This window comes from Dromiciops gliroides, chromosome 1 (genome assembly GCF_019393635.1).
Source record: "Dromiciops gliroides isolate mDroGli1 chromosome 1, mDroGli1.pri, whole genome shotgun sequence".
NCBI lineage: Eukaryota > Metazoa > Chordata > Mammalia > Microbiotheria > Microbiotheriidae > Dromiciops > Dromiciops gliroides.
The window spans coordinates 150,372,332-150,392,047 of NC_057861.1; positions in this window are offsets into that span (position 1 = coordinate 150,372,332).

Genomic DNA, 19,716 nt, shown 5'->3' on the forward strand with positions numbered 1-19,716 from the left:
TGTGTCTGTGTATGTCTGTGTCTTTGTCTCTCTCTTTGTCTGTCTCTTTCTTACACACACAGTCACACACTGTACTGTACCTCATCTTGCAAATTCTCAGTATGCGTCATTCAAACACTCAAAAGATGGTACATGGGTATTTTGAGAGGAGGGCTACAAAAATTAATTACATTCTATATTGCTGGGTTTGTCCCTGGGATTGAAGCTGCGAAAGAGGAAAACTTCCATTTGTAAAGCCAGGAGTCTGGGTTCTACTACACACTTTGACTAAGTTAGATACTTTCCTAGGGGTACAGGGGGTGGGAGGTGGGGAGGATGAATCCTTGTGAATACACAATTTTCAGAACCACATCTGGCTAAGCCTGGTTATCTTCACCATGTTCAGAACAGGCACTGCCCTGAAGGAGTTTACAATCTAATAGAGTCAAAAGAATTGTGCACAAATAACAGTAAAACAAGTTGGAATCATTTTGTGTTCACAAGAGGTCAAACAGATTCTCATGAGAGATTCAGTGCCTTGTATAGAGTAGGTGCGACCTCCCTTTCAATAGTCCTTCTCCTAGACACTATGCATGCCATTGCTGCATCTTAAAGAGGGAATAGAAACTCGGGTGAGTAGCAGTTTAACTGTCAGCTGGAGCCTGTTAATAGCCATGGTTGAAAAGAGACTGTGTGAGGTACAGATAGAAAGGATTAAGAGAACTTCTTTCCTGGGGGACTAAGGGAGTTAATGATCATCTTTTAGAAAGGCTGAAAAGACATTTCCAGAGAGGTGAGTTTAACTCTTAAGCTGTGGTGAAAGCATCCTAAGGAGAATTCTTGAGAAACTTAATCATCTTGAGAGAGTTGAATGATGGGACTGCAACAGCAGAGCTGTTGAGAAGTTGCCCAAGGAGTTGCAGTTAATGGTTAGAGGTGACTTGACCTGTGTGTGATCTTTCTTACTATAATGCATTGTTGAAATATTTAAATATGCTTTTGTAGTGTTTGTTATACTTAATAAATCATTTAGCTGGTAATATTGTCTATTTTAGCCTATGAGACTAGGGGATTTGGGATAGAGAGATGAGCAAAAGCTTGTGTAAAAAAAGAGGGGGCTTTTCTGTTAATTGTATAAACTAAGTGAAGGAGTCAGAGCTAATCAATTAAATATTAATAAAGATCATACATATCTGTTAATTATGAGGTTAGATGAGGGTATACTCCTTGATTGCCTTGGAATCCATGATGAAAATTAATAATGAAATGAGCCAGTAACAGTTAAAAAGAAGGGTGATTACCCCACCTAGGCTACATGTGGGTACAGTTTTCTCTCAAAATCTGCTACAATTGGTACCAAAATGGTTGTTGAATTGAAATTAATTAAGAGTGGGAGGAATATCAATCATTTCCAGATGGAAGAATAAAAAGAAGCTTCACAGATGAAGGACCTAAGCTAGGCCTTGAAAAAAATAGAAAGATTTTTATCAGACAGTGATGTAGAGTAAAAAGTCCTACCAAAAATCTGTTTTTATGGATTACTGGCACCAGAACACCTTTCAGAAGGTAGGGAATAATAAGTAATTTTCAAGTACTTAATACACCTGCTATTATATGGAAAAGGGTTCTTTCCCCTCCCATAAATACAATTTCCAGCTAATAGAAGTTTTCTCATTAAGCAACAATTTTAAATACACACACATATAAATTACGTATAATATATATTATATATATTCACATATACATTGTGATGTTTAAAATCTATATTGTGGTTGCCTTAAATTAGAAGCTTTAGCACCAGTCTTTGAGTACTAAACATTTATTAAAGCATACAGGTATTCACATAGAGTTCAGAAAGTTAAGAAAAGGCCTATCTAGCCTAGAGTTCCAACCTGGTTGGGTTCTTCCTCAAGTCCTCTGCCATGAGCCTTCTTCAGTCACAAACTCTCTAGCAAACTGATTGTGGAAGCTTTTTATAGGTCTGGAACAGAGGCGGTCCTTACACACTGCTTCAAGCTGATTGGTTGGCATCATCAAATCCATTGGTTCACTGGATTATGGTCTAGCCAGGTGTGATTACAATCTAGTTAACTTGAAGTAGGCTAATCAGTAGTCAATCACTCTCACTTGATTCAATCAGTTTAGATTAATCTCCAGCTAGGTCTTTGAGTATCTGCTAAATCCCATTATTTTATCACAACATACATGCATATCTATATCTATAGCTATCTATATCTATAGTATATCTATATCTATACCTATACCTACACCTACGCCTACATCTATATCATCTATCTCTATCTCTATCTCTATCATCTCTTTCTTATCTCTATATACATTTTTTTCTTTGTCTTTGCTTGTATATGTTTTAGAGTCATTCTCTTCTTCTGAGTTTACATCTTGAGTTTTCCTATTACCATTATACTTTTTATGGAAGGAATATTTACTCATTCTGACTTTGGACTTTATGTTAGGGCTAAGCTCCACATACTTCCAGAGGGTATGTCTGTGTTGGTCTTGCTATTATTTTTTTTTTGAGTTATTGAGTCTTTTGTTATTCTGAGAACTCAGAAACAGTTCAGGATGGAAACTTGAAAGCGTTCAGTACTTCTAACATGGTCTTATTCTGGGAAAATCTGATTTCTGCTCTCCTTGTTTGAGTTCTTTAAGTTTAACTAACCTGAGTTTGTATTTGAGCAACAAGCTTATGGGCTAGCCCTGGTTTTAGTTACAGTATATTGCTATTGGACTCAGCCAATATCAGCCAGCTGGAATGCCTATAGATTCAGAGTATGAGAACTGCAAGATTGCCTTTGGTCTGGGATGCCTGGCTGGTATTGTCACTCCAGACTTGAGACTAAGCTAAAAGCTTTAGAATTAAGACTCTTGTACTACTGGGTTTTGAGCCTCACTGCTGCTGCTTCCTTCTGAAGTACATCTTCTGAGGAGAGTTAAATAGCCTAAGGGATAGAACAGTGAACCCATAGTCGGGAAGCCCTCTATTCAAATTTTTCCTTTAGATAATAACTATAAGACTCTGGGCAAGTTACACAACTACTGTGTGCTTCAGTTTCTTCATTTGTAAAATGGGGATAATAACAGCACCTAACTCCCAAGGTCGTTATGGGGACAAAATAAGAAAAATGTGTAAAGTACTTTAGAAACCTAAGAATTCTAGATAACTTCTCATTATTACTACTGCTGCTGCTGCTGCTGCCACCACCACTGCTGCCACCTCCACCACTACCACTACTACTACTACTACTACTACTACTACTACTACTACTACTACTACTACTAGGTTCACAGCCAAGTGGTATATGACCATTCCTCACCCTAGAGTACCACCCCTCAGTACAAGTCTCCTATCTGTTTGAATGCTCTTCTCAATTTCCTGTTAGATAATCATCCACAACATCCTCTCCCCTGCCCCCAACTCCTTTGCCGAAGGCTTGCCCTCATTCCTGAAATACTATTCCTCTTCCTCAGCTCTATCTTTGGGAAACCTCTAGATCTTTTTAAGGCTCCACTTCCTTCTAGGAACCTTAACTGACTTCCCCAGTGGTTAGTTTTCTTATCCATCAATCACTGAATATTTTTGTATATGTTCTGTATTTTCTTCTCTGTTGCTGCATCTCCCTAGTAGAATGTAAGCTTCTTGAATGTGGCAATGATTTCATTCCTTGATTTGTATCACCCAAGGCTGCTACATAGTAGGTGCTCAATAAATCCTTATTGATTATCTAATTATATGGGCAATAAAATAAAATACTCACATGTATGATTCCCCAACAGGAAATGTATAAACAATGCACATCACTCCCAAAGGCAACAGTCTTTGAGATCATCTGAACAAAGAATGAATTCCATAACAACTACACTCAGTTAGATTATTTGTAGTGCATGAACAATTCCAATCAGAAAGATTTGTACTAATGAGAACTGGTTCCTTTGGTTTTCTGCCTTTGATCACAAGAGGGAGTATTTGCAAGTCATCTATCTTTTTAAAAACAAAATTGTTCTATAGAACTGACTATGGATTTGTTCAATTCCCTGACTCGGTCATGTTGGCAGTATCAGTCCTAAAGAGTAATGAAAAGTTTTATTTAATATTTAAGTTTCCTTTCTTTCTGGAATTTTGTGGAAACTGATCTCCCTATGATGCCTCTCGTCCCTTGTTAAACTGCCAGCAGCAGCAATAACTTGCTTCTGAAATAAAATGTGAGGGCAATCAGTTGTGTCAGAATCTTCTTATGGGCATGGTTCTGTTAGCTTTACTTGTCAAAGACAGGGAGAGGGAGAGTTAAATGATATTTGAGCTGTTTAAAATACTGCCAATAAGATCAGAAAAAAATTCTGCATTTGTGCCAGTTATTTACAAAATTTTAAAAATCTTGACATCAAAAAAGTAGAAATAATACTCTTTTCCTAATCATAATACCTCTGCCAATTTTACACAAACTAAATTAAATTCTGCAAACATTAATTTATCATCTTCTAAATAGAAGGCACTAAAATACAAAGCTAAACAAGACAAGGGTCACTACACTTAAGGAGCTTAGAATTTGGTAGCCATTCAAAGTCAGTGTCCAATTTACCTTCTGTGCCCTATCTCACACTTCTTCCCCTCATGTCCCTTGGATTCCAGCCATACTGGATTAGAAAAACCTCTCTCCTTGACCTGCCTTTCTAGTCATCATGCCTGTGCTCTGGCTTCACTAAATGCTTGGCATGGATTCCCTCATTCTTCACTCTCTTCATCTCTACTTCTATCATTTAAAGCCCAACTCAGGAGCCACCTCTTCAATGAAATCTTGAGATCTGTAAGGGGCTAAAATTCTAGCTAGAACTTCTAAAATCTAATGAGTGGTTGCCTTAAATTAGACCCTTTAGCAAGAGTTTAGACTTTTAAGCATTTATTAAGGTGCAATCAGAATCTAGTGCTCAGAGAGAAAAAGGCAAAGACTCCTTCATCTATCTATCTAAGAGAGCCAGCATCTCTGCTCCAGCCAAGCCAAGGTCCCAGGCGAAAAAGACCTTGCTTCTCCTTCTTCCTCCCAGAAGCCTCTTGTGAAACAGGAAACAGGGCCACACACACACACACACACACACACACAATTCCAAGCTAATTTGTTGGCAGCCCTGACTGACAGAACTAACAGGAGGCTCTACAGATGCCAGCCAACTTCTGGATGCTAAAGTCACATGGCTTCCAAATCTCATGCCTTCTCCTCATGGCAGAGCTTCCCTATAGTATCTCTCCAGCAGGGGTGCCATTCCAATTCTCACAGATCATAAACTCATAGATTTAGAACTGGAAGGGAAATAAGAAGCCATCTAACCCTAGCCTTATTTTACAAATATGTAACACAGTATCTTGAACATAATGGGTGTTTAATAAATAATTTTTGATTGGACTGGATTCAACAAACATTGGTTAATTGCTTACTGTGTGCAGAGCACCATACTCAGCACTTGTGGAGATAACCAAATTTAGATTTAAACTCATTAAATTTAGGTAATCCCCACCTTCATAGAGATTACAGCTAGTTGGGATGATAATACATAAACATAGATAAGTATTATAGCAAATACTACATGGGAATTTCCATAAACATATGCAGAATGCAATGTTATGAGGAGTTCTTAGAAGGCTGGTTCTAGCTGGCAAGGTAAATTAAACTGTAATGAGGAGGGTGAATTTGAATTTGACTTTAAAGTTGAATAGGAATTCAAGGGGCAAGGAGTCAGGATCCAGAATATCATAGGAACAAGAAACTGCAATAAGGGTTCAGAAGCTTTATTGTGGCAATAAAATAACAGCCTCAACCTTTTGTCTAGTAGAGTACCTGGAAAAAACTCATATGATCTTAGACCTTTAATCAGAGTGATTTTATAGTGCAGCTTTATACATTAATTAAAATAAAATTTAGGACCACAGAGCAATCAAGTAACACCCCTAAGTCTCTTAGCAACCCTTTCATTCCCCCTCACCTGATGACCTGTCTCACTCTACACAGAAGCTATTCCAAACCTTCCCTATCCTCCTCCTTCCCTCCATATCTTTCCCTACACCCTCTCTCCTCTTACTTTATTGAAAAAATTGAGGCCCTTTGACATGAGCTCTCTTTTTCCTGTTTTCCCCATTCTCTTCATCTCAAACTACTTCACTATCATCTCCTCCTACCCTCTTCTCCTTTCCCTTTGGTTTCTTCATTCTTCTTGACCTCCCTGCATTCTTAACCACCTTCTCTTTCTGAATATTCTCACTTCTCTTGTGTGTCCATGTCCATGACATTTACACTCCTCATTCACTTCTTACCTGATTGCTCCTTTTCAGTCATCTGACTCAGTTAAAGTGAAGAGGCTATGTACCCTCCAGAGATTTCTCCAGAACATATGTGTGTGTGTGTGTGTGTGTGTGTGTGTGTATTTTGGACATGATTTTAGATATCATGGGTGAAAAGGTTCTGCGTATCTTTATTTTCTTATTTACCTTATTTATTTTCCACCTCAGACACTTTCTAGTTTGTGACCCTGGGCAAGTATTCAGTTTCTCTGGACTTCAGTTTTCTCATCAGTAAAATGAGAGGGTGGAAAGTAATGACTTTTGAAGCCACTTCTAGTTTTAAATTTATGATCTTTTAACTAGGCAGGAGGTTTCAATATAGTCAACAAACTGATAAGTCATTTACTAATAGTATGCTGGGAGGTACTAATGCTGATCATGTATTTGTCTTTTGATATCAACTATCTTTCATGGATGGCTTGTCCAATTTCTTTTAAGTGTCTGCAGATCTCATTGAAAAGTTCCTCCAATATGCCAGGATTTATTGTTAACCGGTTTCTCAGATGATGTTCTGCCCTATCCAAAAGATAGGGATCCTCAAGAATGTCAAAATCCTCCTTTAGAAGCTCATGTTTGTGGATAACATGAAACATGATAACCAAAGGAACCCTATGCCCAAAGAATTCCCAGAATGCTCTGCCTCCTGCCAGCCCATGGGTAAGAGGCCAATGGTCCTACTTGGAGAAAGGCATATTAATGTGCAAAGGCAAGGACTTATTCCATGATTTAGAGCATACACAGACATTATTTAACTAAGTCAAATCATCTGACTGGATGGTCAAGGGATGGACTGTTCATGGATTGTTACACCAAAATTGGTATGCCTTCGGAAGTCATCCAGGAGCAGCCTATTGCCTGTGGCTTTTCCTTGACTGATGTGTTCAAGTGATAAGGAAAGGATTATAAGAAGGTAGCTTTTCAACATTTTTTTTGTAGGGCAATGAGGGTTAAGTGACTTTCCCAGGGTCACACAGCTAGTAAGTGTCAATTATCTGAGGCCAGATTTTAACTCAGGTCCTCCTGAATCCAGGGCTGGTGTTTTATTCACTGTTCCACCTATTTGCCCCCCAATAAGGAAAGTATTAAATTCATTGTGGAGACAAAGGCCTTAGGCCTTTATTGCTCAATAGGGTCATGCCATATGGCCCAGGAGCACATGGCCTTGATACTACTCTCTCTGTTGTGTCTAATCTCCTTGCTTTTAGGTGGATAATTAGAGATAGTTATGACCTTTTGATCTTTGAAAGGTTGGCGTAGCAAGTATCAGAAGTTCAGAACCTTGAGTCAATTCTGGGATGGGAAGAGGAATGAGCTCAGGTAGGGTTGAAGCAAAGGTCCTGAAGATCTCGGCCTAGGCCTGTGGTAGCAAAGATGTAGATTCATTCACCCACTGGCTAGATGGCATCTAGAAGTGAACTTGGTGGGGCAAATATTTTGTATCAAGTGTCTGTGAGCCCACTCTTCTCAGGATCTGTGTTGAAATTGTCTATAATAAGAAATTGTCTATTCTTGCTTATTTTCTTAGTAAATATCCTTTTGCAAAAGCTAATTGATGTTAATTGGTTAAATGAAACTTTGATACTTATTAACAGTAACATATATGTTTGTGTGTATAGATCCAATGCTTAGTACAGTGCCTGGCAAATAGCAGGAGCTTAATAATTGTTTATTGATTGATCTCTATATAGATGTCCATATATGTATATGTCCATATTTGACTTTGCTTGCATATGGAAGTATATATATAAACACACATGTCTGTATATACAGATATGTGTATATATATGTTTGTGTGTATACATATATCTTTGACCCACCTTCTTATGGGTCTCATGAAATCTGATATATGTGTATATATATATATATATATATATATATATATATGTATATACACATGTGTGCATTACACATATACCAATACCTTCATGTACTTGTAATTACACAAAACCATATAAATCAATTTGATTCTGATTCAATGTTTCATAATACAAATTTTGAGTATATATTCTTTCATTGCATCCTTGTCTTGATGATGATAAATAATGAATTTGCCAAAAAAAAGAAAAAAAATCATTCTAAAGGATCCTTGGGGGGGGGGGCAGAGCCAAGATGGTGGAGGAAAGACATTAAACCCACAAGGCTCCTGATACAATCACCCCAAAAATAGCAATAAAAGAACCCTTGGGACAGAAAAACACACAAAAATATGGGCTTAGAGTTTTCTCCAGGTATAGATAGATTTCAGGGGGTCGTGCTGGGCCACGAATAAAGCCTATCCCCCCAATCGGGCCGACACACCAGACACCTGCTAGAGGAATTTGCCCCAGTGCCTCTGAATCGGCTGCAGCACTGGCGTCTTCTGGAACCAATCACGCGGTCGGACTGAACAGCTGGTGGGGGGAGGGGGTAAGTGCAGAAGTACCAGTGGACTGGGGGGAAGGATTCGACTGTCCCACCCCAGCGGGGAACCAGGAAGAAATCCTGAGTGGCGAGAGACCCAGGTGGGAGAGGGGAGCAGTCTCATCAGAAGCTGAGAACCACACCACAGAAAGCTTTGCTGGTTGGTTGCTTAGTAAAGTAGGCCTGAGGTTATCTCTGGACCTGAGAACTGGCCAGGTGAGATTAAAGCCTGGCCCACCTTAACCCCAAACACCCGGGACCCTCTGAAGCTGAAAACAGGAGTGGAGCCAAGAAGCAGTCCCACCCCCCCCAGTGGAGAGTTTAAAATCAAATGAAAGAGAGGCCAGGCAGGCTGAGAAGAAGCCCAACCATCCCCCATGCCATGCTGTAGCTTGAACAGTGTATCCTGGAAGCAGAGCCACACTTTAAGGAGTTAAAAGCCAAGAAATAGTAAGCCAGGATGAATAGACAGAGAAAGCAGAAGACCATCAAAAACTTCTTTGGGGGTAAGGTAGACCACAATACAACCTCAGAAGAAGAAGATAATAACAGGGTCAAAGCTCCAACATCCAAAGCTTCCAAGAAAAATATGAACTGTTCTCGGGCCATGGAAGCTCTCAAAAGGGACTTTGAAGAGAAAGTAGGAGAAATAGAAAGAAGATGTAGAGAAAAGGAGGAAAGAATTGAAAGGGAAATGAGAGCGATGCAGGACAGTCATGAAAAAAAGTCAACAGTTTGAAAAGCCAAATGGAAAAGGAGATTAAAAAACTGTCTGATGAAAATAACTGCCTAAGAATTAGGATTGAACAAATGGAAGCTAGTGACCTTATGAGAAACCAAGACACAGTAAAGCAAATCCAATTGAATGAGAAAATAGAAGGCAATGTGAAATATCTCCTTGGAAAATCAGCTGACCTAGAAAATAAATCTAGGAGAGATAATTTGAAAATCACTGGACTACCTGAAAACCATGACCAAAACAAAAGCTTAGACACCATCCTCCAAGAGATTGTGAGGGAAAATTGCCCTGATATTCTAGAAGCAGAAGCTAAAATAGAAATTGAAAGAATCCACTGATCACCTCCTGAAAGAGATCCCAAAAGGAAAACCTCCAGGAATATTATAGCCACATTCCAGAACTCTCAGGTCAAGGAGAAAATACTGCAAGCAGCTAGAAAAAAAGGAATTCAAATACTGTGGAGCTCCAGTAAGGATAAAGCAAGATCTAGCAGCTTCTACATTAAAGGACCAAAGGGCATGGAATATGATATTCCAGAGGGCAAATGAACTAGGACTTCAACCAAAAATCACATATCCAGCAAAACTGAGTATAATTTTTCAGAGGCAAAAATGGGATTTCAATGAGAAAGAGGTTTTTCAAGCATTTGTGATGAAAAAACCTAAACTGAATAGAAAATTTGACTTTCAAATACAAGATCCTGGAGAAGCATAAAACGGTAAACAGGAAAAAGACTTCATGAGGGATATTAAAAGATCAAACTGTTTGCATTCCTACATGGGAAGATAATACTTTGAAATCATAAGAACTATCTCAGTAAGAAATTCACAGAAGGCAGGGCTGAACTGAATATGAAGGGATGATATCTGTAAAGCATTTATGTTTTGTTCTTTGTAGGGCAGACAGGGTGGGGTGTCTTATGTCTGGGGCTGGATTTGGGCTTGGGGCCTCCTGGGTCCAGGGCTGGTGCTTTGTCCACTGTGCCACCTAACTAATCCATGATGACATCATTAAAATAGGGTTGAGATGTAGGAGGAATAAACTGTGGGAAGGAGAAGGGGAGAGATGGTCTGGGGAGAGGTAGTTCACATGAAGGAAACAAGAAGAAAGCTTATGGAGGAGAGTAGAAGAGGGGGAAGGAGTTGGGGAGTGAGTGAACCTTAATATCATCAGAATTGGCTCAAAGAAAGACTAACATACATACTCAAGTAGGTATAATAATATATTTTTGCCCTTGTGGGGGGGGGGAAAGGGGGGAAGGAGAAGGGAAGGAGGAAAGGGCAGATTGGGGGAGAGAGCGGTAAAAAGCAAAACACTTTGAAGAAGATGAAGATGTTCTGCATTACTGCACCAGTATGACATATTGAATTGCTTGATCTCATAGGGAGGGTTGAGGAGGGAGGGAGGAAGAAATTTTTAGAACACAGAACTAGGTCAGGGACCCTGGTCTCATTGGAGTAGGCTCATGGAGGGAATAGCTTTCATACCCAATTGGGAGGAGCAATATATTTAACCCCGCAGAAAAATAGTAGGGGAAGAGAATAAGGAAGGAAGGGCGAAAAAAGGGAGTGCAGAATGAGGGAGCGGATAGTCAGAAGTAAAACACCTCTAAGGAGGAATACGTAAAAAGAAGATAGAGTAAATGTCATGGGAAGGGAGTAGGATGGAGGGAAATAGTTATGATGATTGATTATATTGGCAAAACATATGGTACCTAATTTGCTGGGCTCTTATGAAGAAAATTCTCTGACAAGCTTAAGGTAATATATAAAGGTTATGATGAACAGGGTACTACCAGAAAAACCTGGAAAGACCTACATGAACTGAAGCAGAGTGAAATGTACTGTATACAAAATAACAGCAATAGTGGGGGATGATCTGCTGAGAAGCATGTGGTTATTTTCAGCAAGGCAATGATCCAATATAACCCTGAAAGACTTATGAAGATAGCAGCCCATCTGCAGAGAAAGAACTGATGGTATCTGAAAACAGATGGAAACACAGTTAAATTTTTTTTTCATTTCCTCTTTGACAATTCCTTAATCTGAAGCTTTAGGTTTTTTTACTGTTTTCTCTCACAACTAGCTAATATGGGAATTTTTCCATGACAACTCATGTATAACTTATTTTGAATTGCTTGAGTTCTTGTGGGTGGGGGGTGGGAATGGAGGGGGGAAGAGAAGTTGGAACACAAAGTTTTAAAAAAATTTATATTAAAATTTTGTTTTAACATATTTTGGAAAATAAAATTCTATTCAATAAAAAAAGATTGTAATAAAAAAAGGATCCTTATGGAGATCAAGTCTTCTGGATTTTTCAAAAGTTTAGTTGTTTTAAATCTCTTATTCAATTACATTTCTCTATTTCCATTCTCGCTGCCACGATTTTTGTTTTGGCTCTTGTCACTTAATACCTGTGTGATGTCAATCTCTTCCTACTGAAAATGGTCTCTGTGGATTTAGCATTTCTTCCTTCTTATTCATTTTATACTCTGTGGCTAGATTAATCTTTCTAAGTATCCAGTCTTAATATGTTACTCCAACTCAGGACATATTTAAAGCTAGTAGTGAAAGTATGGCTAAAGGAAAAATTAAAATTAGAGAGAGGGAGCTTGGACTGACCCTCAAGGAAGACTTAACATCCTTCCATCTACACTGCATATTTTCCCTTCACAATATCTGTATGTATTTACTTTGCATCAGTCTGTGGGCTTTTTAGCTGTACCATGTTCAAGCAGCCACACCCTGGTAAAACTGGCTAGGCAGACAGAATAAAGTAGGTTAAGGGTAACCAACATGCTTCAAATCTATTGGTTTTTTAAGGGGATGTCTACCCCAAGCACATGAAGATGTCTTCCTTCGAGGCAGAATGGGCAGATGAGAGCACTTTGTTTTGATGGCCATGACGGCAGCTAATGCAGGCTCCATGGAGCACTTAGAGCTTGGTCAGAAATTAAAGATGCCAAGATCACCCACTACATCCCAGGCCATAGTGAGTAATCTGGATTTTTGTCTTGCCACTAGCCTTTGATGTCTCTTTAAGAGAGAGCAAGGCCATGGACTTTGTGCAACTCTGCCACATTTAAATCCATTTCACAAGCAAGTTAAGACATAGCTCTGTGATGTCATTGGTCTTCTTCAAAAAGAAGGACAAACAACATCTATTGACTTTCCAACTTGGAAAACGACCCTTGGGATAAGGAGCTGAGGGAGGGCTCCTTGGCTTCCTCAGGGCCTGTAAAGATCACTTTACTTTCTCCTAAGTAAATACTTTGTGAAAATTATAGCTCTTTAAATGTTCTAAAGCCCCAAATCGCATGACTAACCTAAGTACATTAGAGAGCCATAGTCATAGAGAACCAAATGTGCTGATTTAGCCTGGTGAAACCCAAGTCAAGACAAGCTGGCGGTTCTGGTGTGAGATCAGGTGGAACTCAAATGTGCAAAGATGGGCCTTTTCTTAGCAGCTTTCACCTCGAGTAAGGTCTTCTTTTTTTCACCTTGAGTCAGGTCTTATTTTTTTTTCCCCCCTTAAAGCTGAGATTTTTATGTTCCATTCCCTTTCTTTGAGGTATTGTCATAGGTCGGGCAGACTATGAATCGATAAAACAGTTACTTAGTAAAGATATAATTAACAACAACAACAACAACAACAATAATAATGTGCCAAGCACTGTGCTAGATGCTGGGATAAAATGTCAAAAGCTAAATAGTCTTTGTTCCTAAGGAGCTTATAATCAAGCAAGAGTGTAAAACACATTATGTCTAAGTACAATGAAAAAAGATACAAGGTGATTTTTTGAAGAAAAGCACAGTTGGTGGCATTTGAGCTGAGTCTTAAAGGAAACTAGGAATTTTCACAGGTATATAGGTAATGAGAGGGTGAATTCCAGATATGTGGGATAGCAAGTATAATTATAGGAATGGAGACAGAAGATGGACTGTTACACATATATGTATAACAATAAATGGGGGGCAGCTAGGTGGCACAGTGGATAAGGCACCAGCTTTGGATTCAGGAGGACCTGAGTTCAAACCCAGCCTCAGACACTTACTAGCTGTGTGATCCTGGGCAAGTCACTTAACCCCCATTGCCCTGCCAAACCCTGCCCCCCCCCCCAAAAAAAAACCCAAAGCTATAAATGAAGGATATTAAAAGGTCTGTCTGGGGGCAGCTGGGTGGCGCAGTGGAAAGAGCACCGGCCCTGGAGTCAGGCGTACCTGAGTTCAAATCTGGCCTCAGACACTTAACACTTACTAGCTGTGTGACCCTGGGCAAGTCACTTAACCCCAAGTGCCTCACTAAAAAAAAAAAAAAAAAAAAAGGTCTGTCTGTATCATGGCATACCGTGGCGTATGTGAGGTTATGTGTGTGTGTGTGTGCCTGCTTATGTGCATGTGTATGTTTTGGGGGAGGGGGGCATATAATATTCTGAAAAAGTGGGCTGGTGGGGGCAGCTAGATGGCGCAGTGGTTAAAGCGCTGGCCCTGGATTCAGGAGTACTTGAGTTCAAATCCAGCCTCAGACACTTAACACTTACTAGCTGTGTGACCCTGGGCAAGTCACTTAACCCAAATTGCCCCACAAAAAAAAAAAAAAGTGGGCTGGAACTAGGTTGTAAATCACTTTAAGTACCCGAGGAGTTTTCATGGCTAGAAGTAAGAGATGAAATTTCTTTAAGGATATTTGACAAGGATTAAAAAAGCATGGTGTCATGAACAAAACAACAAGCAAATAACATAAAACACTGCACCTAGAATCAGGAAGCCTGTGTTTGATTCTCAGTTCTGACCACATGTGCCTATGGACAAGTCTTCTAAGCTTCAGTTTTGTCACCTTCAAAATGGGGGAAAGCACTACTTATCTTTTATAATATCTTTGTGATGAGAGTTATTTATAAACCTTTAGGTGCTATACATATGTGAAATATTATTATGAATATGGTGAGAATATAGTCAAAGTATTTTTGTGGGGTAATGAGGGTTAGGTGACTTGCCCAGGGTCACACAGCTAGTCAGTGTCAAGTGTCTGCAGCTGGATTTGAACTCAGGTCCTCCTGAATCCAGGGCCGGTGCTTTATCCACTGTACCCCCAATAGTCAACTTCTTAACACTTCAACGGGGTGATTGGTCATAGTGTTCATCTGCTGGCAGTAAGTTGTGTTAGGCTTAATCTATCATCTAAAACTTCAATTCTAGCATTTCTACTGTGAGTCTTTCTGGTATTAAAAGTTTCATATGTCTTACTCCCTTTTGATTTTCTCTTTTCTCTGTTCTCTGACCCTTTCTCTCCTTGTGTCTAATAGCTCTCACCTTTGGTAAAATTTTTGACTTAAAAAATGTACTTGTTAGTCCAGCATCTGAGCCTGGACTCTTGGCTGGATTTTTTTGCTGGAAAGGTTCACCATAGCAGGTGTTACAGTATTAAGTTTCCTTTCTTTTTTGTTGCCAGGGAAAAAATAGGGCTGGATTTGGAGCAATTTCTGTTGCTGAGTGAAGAAGAGATTACAAGTAGGGTTCCAAAGGCGTTTGAATGGTATCCAAATCCTTTGAATGTTAAGTAGTTATTCTATAAAGGCTGGATATATGTTCAATCATTGTGATTTCCATTTCATGGATAGATTTCTTCTGGAGGGTTGTGTGTTTTGAATTGTGATGAAGCTATAGCATGCTACCTTCCTCCTCTAATTTTTACAGTTCACTATTTTTACCTCCCTAGTAAATTAAAGGTTTTAGAATTAATTCTTTCCCTAGCTTAAGTTGTTAACATTTATCAGGTGAATTAGCATGCTGAAATGAGTGTGCGATAAATATTGCACAACAATTACCCAGATCTTTTCCCCCAATGATTCTGCCTCGTATCTCCAGATCTATATCTTGCCAGATGGTATTGGGATCACGAATCCAGCAATCAAGAGTTCCCATATATGTAGAAATATCACAGACAGAGTGGGGTGTTAACAGAGTGAAAATAGTACCTTTTATACTTGATATTTTTGGATGTTTGGTGTAGAACACTTCTGATAGCATAGAATTAATTGTTCTTTTAAACAAATGCCATTACACATCTGCCCAAACACCCTAATTGTATTCGAAGTATGAGAGGCCGACATAAAAGTTTCATCCAAATGACACAAAAGCAATTGGCTGAAAAATTTAAAAACTCAGTCAAGCCAGTGGTAGATTGGTCTATATTGAACTGGCTCCTCTCCCTCAGAATTGTTGACATTATTTGTCAAAGTTGACCAGTCGTTTAGAAATGATTAAGTAGTTCAGAGTAGTTGATGAAATAAAATTCGGCAAACTTTTTAAAACAATTGTCATGTGCAGTAATACAGTGTGCTCAGCTTAGGGCTACAGGGATGAAAATAATACAACCACTGCCTTCAAGGAATTTATATTCTAGTGTGGGAGTTAGAAGGAAAAACTAAAACATATCATGGAGGTTGGCACCAAGATAAACTTATTTACATTTCTTAACCTATACAAAAGCAGAGGAGAGTTTTTTTGGGGGGTTTGTTTGTTAGTTTTTTACATAGGTGAAATCAAGGAGGTCAGTGCTACTTTTGTTTCGCAAGAGAGATCTAAGCAAGGAACTTTTGAAGTCAACTGGAAATTCAACTTCTCGGTAAGTTTATCATGCAGAAAGTGGGAAGAGAAGGAGGTGCAAGCTTCCTTAACTGAGTAATATGACTTGTAACTTCCAAAGCAGGTTCATTGGCAAAGCATTAAAATTCAGTCTCTGAATTTCAGAGAGAAACAAATGGTACATTATGCAAGAGTTTCCATAGAGATATCCCATCCATCTAAGTATAAGAGGATTTCTTTATCAAAGGGTTTGGAAGTTCAAAAGTGACGCACATGCTTCAGCTTTATTTGTTAGGCCCCATTCAACCTGAGTGAAAACAATGCAATTCCTTTCTCTTTCCCATCAATATTTCTGATGCTTTCCTTGATGAAGAGAGAACTGAGGTCTTTCATGCTACTGCTGCCATGCCTAGTCAGTACTTTACTTAGAGTATCAGTGGAAATGTAGGAAAAATGAAACCACCATCCTCTTGAGCACCAGCCATAAAATAAGAATAAGACTTTGATCTCCATTGAGCTAGGACACATGTGGGGTGAATTCCCTCTTGGTGCCCATCTCAGAGCCATTCTTTAATTGCCTTTCCTCACACTCAAGTCAAGTGTCTTAATAAGCCATGAGCACTGATTTTAAAGAACCTTAATGAGAAGGGCCCCAAAGGAAAGAAACTTTTCTACCAGTCTTACCATTGTGAATTAGGAACTAGTGTTCCATCCTCCCATTCTTAAAACTCGCAGGGAGGTACAAGCAGCGATGCTGACAGTGTGTATTTGCAGATGCCACCATATGGGTCTGGAAAAACTAGTTGCACTGATGATTCCCTGCACATGTAGGAGACAGTTTGCATTGTTGGCATCGTCCCTGCACAGAAACAAGCACAGCTTAGCAAAGTGGAGCAGATGGCACTAGATCTGGTGCCAGGGAAGCAGTGAATTAAAGGTTATACCCACCAGGTTTGATGCAGTGCCAGTTTGAATTGGTACAGAAGCTTCGGCCCACCTGCTTATTGGCCTCATGACATCTGGCATCTTTTTATTTTTATTTTTTTTATTTTTGGACTGAACTGAATACAGCAAGGGAAAAAAAATCCTGTCATTTTGAAAGCTGGTTACAAGTCAGTGGCTTTAAAAATTCCAACAAAAAAGAACCCCAGGCCAACCATGTTAATGTTTTTGATTAATGATTCTGCCGCAACTTTGGGGGCCGGGGATTATAGAGTAGTGCATGGAGTTGGATCCCCGTTTATAGTAACACTTAATGGAAGGAGTGGACTTCTGGAAAGACCAGAAAGAAAAAAGAAAAAAGATTGGGAGGAATTTGTAAATATCCACAATAGGAGAAAGCTATTATCAGCTCTGTCCTGGGTGGTGTCATTATTATCCAGGGAAGAAAAGCAACTTGTTTGTATTTACCCTAATGGCTTTTCACACAGTAATTATTAAAAACCATTGTAGCACTCACTGCACATTTAAGGTACCCTCTCTAAACAGTTTATTTTTTTTCCAGCTCAAATCTAGCCTTGTGAGGTTTCCCCTTGAAGGATTGAATGTGGCACTTTTTACTTTAGATCTGGGCCTCACTTCTTCTGTACACAATCCCAAACTGTATACACAAATAAACATCATACCCAGCCCCATGGTAGCAGTGTGTGCAGATGACAGAAACCTGTTTACATGTATTCTCCATTTGGGATTTCAGTCCCTCTTCCCTTGGTGTGAAATGAAAGCATTCAGCTGAATTACACTCCCGAGATGATTAGCTCGTTCACTAAGCCATCCCTCTGATTCAAAGTTGGTAAGGCCTACTTCAAAGTCATCAACAATTTATTAATTTAACTTCACTATAAATATATTTATTTTTATGATTCAAAAAGCACACCAGGTAGCTGTAAATGTACTAATTAGCAAGAGATCATTAAAGGCAGATTAATCAAATATCTAAAATATACATAAGGCTTGCTCTCAGATGAGCTGCAAAACTTAATGTCCTTTACATTTTGGAATTGTGAAGTTGATTTTTTTTCTTAAGCCTTTAATTTTCTTCTTTTAATTTCTAAAAACTAAAATTATCAAGTACTCCCAGCAGAAGACTCATTGTGACAAGATAGAGTTCGCTCTTTTTAGAGTCTATGAAAGTAAGGGAAGAGTAGGTAGTCAAAGAAAGTAGATAATAGCTCTAGTTGACTTAAAAGGTAGGAGAGAAAAGGAGTGAGAATAGGAAAGTCTCCTTTCTATCTGGCTGAACAACCAGAAGTTATCTTGCTTTTTAAGAAGACAGTCAAGACTTTTTAGAGAAAGTATTAGAGAGGTAGTTTAGTACAGTGGAAAGTGAGCTAGATTCAGACAATTTGGGTTTATGTATCTTATCAAATAACTGTGTGATCCTGAATGTCACTGGATGTCTCTGGGACTTACTTTTTTCATTTATTACATGAGGGGATTGGACTTGATGCCCTCTAGGTTCCCTCTCAGCTCTAAATCTGTGGTTCTGTTCTAATCTACCCCAGTACTTCTTCTCAATGCAGAGGTTTAAGGAGTCAAGAGATAGAGGCATGTTTCTGGAAAGAAATCAAATCTGGGAAATTCAGAATATGCCAATTTTCTAAACTTAGGAACACCTCAGAGACAAATAGCATTGCCTGGTTAACACCCTCTCTGGGCCTCATTGCCAAAGCATGGGAATGAATCATGTAAAGTAAGTGCAATTAATAATTATTTAAGAACACAATGTCCAGTCTACCACAAACATAACTACTATTTATTTTGTTTTAGCTTTTTCCTGAATAAAGAAATGACCCACAATAATTAAAAGTCTTCTATTGTCATACTAGAAAAATAGCTGTTCTTCATCTTTAGCACTGTAGGTGAATAACTCTCTTTACCAAGACAAGTTGACACTTTCTCTGTAGTTTATTATCTTCAAGTTGCCAAAGATTAAGGACTAGGGTCAGCAGTACCCAACCAAGATGTGTCAGAGGTCAGACATTAGGCCAGGTGTTCCTACTCTGAAGTCAGCTCTGTATTCTCTACTCCTCTTCAGTTTTTTAAAATTACTACTACTACTACTAATACTACTACTACTACTACAATATTAACTGGGCCCTCATTATGATATTCACATAAATTACCATAATTTCTTTTCTCCCTCCCCCAAGGACAAATCATGCCAATGTTCTTTACCTTAGCCCCAAAGAAAGAGGGAGGGAGGGAAGAAGAGAGAGAGAGAGAGAGAGAGAGAGAGAGAGAGAAGGGAAAAGGAAGTTCATCTATGCCACAAAATTAAAAATAAAACTAATAGCCTTTTTATGTATATTTCTTCTAAGAGCTAGACTGGTACAGACCCATATGTTGATATCAAGTTCCTTAAATTTATCTTAATTGTTAAGAAAACAAAATCAACCGCATATTGCCTTGATCTAATTTAAATCCATATAGTGTGTATCATCATGTATTTCTATATTGAAACAAAGACAGGAATGCCTAATCACACCCACACCAATGAGCTTCACTAATACCAGAACCACTTAGAGTGTTCGCCTTTTCAGATATCTCACTCATCTATATTTGATAATCTTTCATAAGTCTATTAGCCTAGAATTCCTTTCAATAGCTTCTAAGGTATCCCTCTATAATACTGCTCCTTCATTGTTGTTATCCAAAGACAT